Below are 2467 nucleotides of genomic sequence, written 5' to 3'. Positions count from 1 at the left end.
TTCAGACCAGATTTTATTGAAAGAGCAGAGAGTAAGCTAAAAAGTAGAATGATGAAGATGTTGGAGCATAATGCAATGAACTCCATCTGGACTTGGTGCAGAGTCTTTAAGGTAATGAAGAACAATTTCAAGTCCACTGAATTGTGAATAGGACATGGTATGGTTCTTGAAAACCGCCCGAAAAGTTCACAGCTTTTTTTACACCTGTGCTTTGTGTCTAAGAAATGTAGGTGTGTAGTTGCTTCAGCTAGAAACAAGCTTGAAACGCTCGCCAAGAATATCTTCCGGTGTCACGAGGCTTTCAGGAAATACATAATTTTTCGTCAAGAAAGAAACGAAAAAAGCATGATTCCAGCCGTTAAATTTATGAACTCGATCTTATACCTTCATTTGCGCTGCCTGACTATTTACAGAAAATGCATACTTCTTCAAGCAATGTCTCTTTGCCTGATGACATATCGTGCACACGTTTTCATTTTCTTGAACAACATAAGGTTACTTGGTGTAGGATTTCGCATAAATATGCCCTATACTTTATTTTGTTTTTTCTTGGCACCTTAGCATAACTCGTCATAGAATGGCTAAGGCCGTGTGGGAAGGTGGGTAGACGTCATCGGCATTGCAAGCATGACAGCTTCTAGAATGTGTTTTGTGACAGGACATGTTGCCTCACCAATGGAAAACTGATGTAGGGCTGTAATCGCTAAAAGTGATGATTGCTTAAAAAAGTATCCAGTTGGTTTTGTCACACTTCCACCGTGGTGATTGATTTAGAATTGTATGAGGATGACTGTGGACGTCTCAAATAACGTGAAAATGACCACTGCCGCAGGAATTAGGGATGGCCCTCCATGAGAACACTGGAAGTAAACTGAAATGGCGATTGATCTCAATATATATGTTGCTGAGGAAAAGTGCGTAGCCTTTTTAGGCTTGGGCAAACACAATCCGGTGGAAAGTAAAAAACGCTCAATAAGTGTTGATCTTTATCGCTTCGTCTACTTCCCCAATGCGGGTTATGAGCAAAAAAGAATGAGGTAGCTGATCGCGAAGAGCTTCGATTTCTTCATACTCGAGGTGATAATTCGTAGGTATGTTCACAGAACACATGGTTATTGCATTGTCAAGCATTATACGATGGATAATTCGGAGGTATGTTCACAGAACACATGGTTATTGCATTGTCAATCATTATACGGGTAGCAACTGCTTCTAGTAGTGTGTTTAAGTGTACTTCGGTGCATGGGACCGAACGTTTTAAGGCAACACCGGAATTAACAGATGGACAGCTTGAATACTGACGATCCATGCGAAAGACCTGGGAATGATTCAGTATTTTCAAGTGACTTTCCTTTAAATGATCCGCTTGCAAAAAGAAGGCAATAGGACTGTGTTGCTCTAGCAGGTCAGTAACATCATTGAAGTTTGCACGTTTAGGTACTGTGAAGTACAAATATCGTCATAGTTTGCAAGGAGGGCTCGACAGTTCTATTGGAGAAGAAGTGGAGGTAATAATATTAGGAGTAGATGTATATATACGGCACACAGTCATTTAATAAAATCCAGAAATAAAGCTCCAAAACAAAGCTACGTTGGTGGAATTACTGGTGTTTTTGTAGTTATTCTTTGATTTGGGATTCTCCCAGTCCATGTGGTCCTGGTCAGACAAAAGAGCGGAAGGCTCAGTGGTCTCGTCCGTCGTATCTACCTCTTGAGACGAGGCTTGCCGTGAATGTCTGGGCAGAGTCGTGGCACGGAGCAGAGCTCCCCGGCCACGACCGCCCCCACTCAAAACGTCAGCAGGAAAGGTGCTGGGCCGAGCGTCGCACAACTCGCTCCGTTTCTGCCTCTCAGCTGCAGAAGGAACGGCACGGTGTCGCTCCTTGAACGAGGCCCTCTGCCGTGAGTTGGGCAGGAATATCCCTCCTTCTCCCTGGGGGCAGACCTCGAAGTGGGGCAGACAGAAAAGCTCTCTGCCTGTCTCGCGGCCGAGGGGCAGCTGGTGCACTACCTCCGGGAGCCGGAGAAACCCGCTGCCCCTGCTGGATAATAAGGGCCTGAAGAGCAACTGCCAGGACCTCAGACGAGACATGGGTGGCCTTCGATTCTGTTTGCGGTGCTGTTCCCCTCAGCATGATAGCTATAAATGAGCAGTAATACAGGCGCGTGCTCAAAGATTTCTCCCCGGCGAGACGCCAGCTATGTGTGCACTAGCGACAGGAAAGAAATAGGGGCGCGCCAATAAAATGATCGGATAAGGCAATCACCTGATTACGATGAGAAACCCCGATATGATTGAGCGCGTTTTTGTTGAATGTTATGAAGGAGTGCTAAGTCATAGGATGCCAAGCATGGCGTGGTTCGCGACGAAATTCTTACCGCCTTTGAGACAGAAATTCGTCGATGATAGAAACAGATTAAAGGTACCGATATATATAACAGCAAGAGTAGAAACCATCGATGAATT

Source organism: Ixodes scapularis, unplaced genomic scaffold (genome assembly GCF_016920785.2).
Source record: "Ixodes scapularis isolate PalLabHiFi unplaced genomic scaffold, ASM1692078v2 PGA_scaffold4__175_contigs__length_147842914, whole genome shotgun sequence".
Lineage (NCBI taxonomy): Eukaryota > Metazoa > Arthropoda > Arachnida > Ixodida > Ixodidae > Ixodes > Ixodes scapularis.
This window is presented reverse-complemented; position numbering follows the sequence as displayed.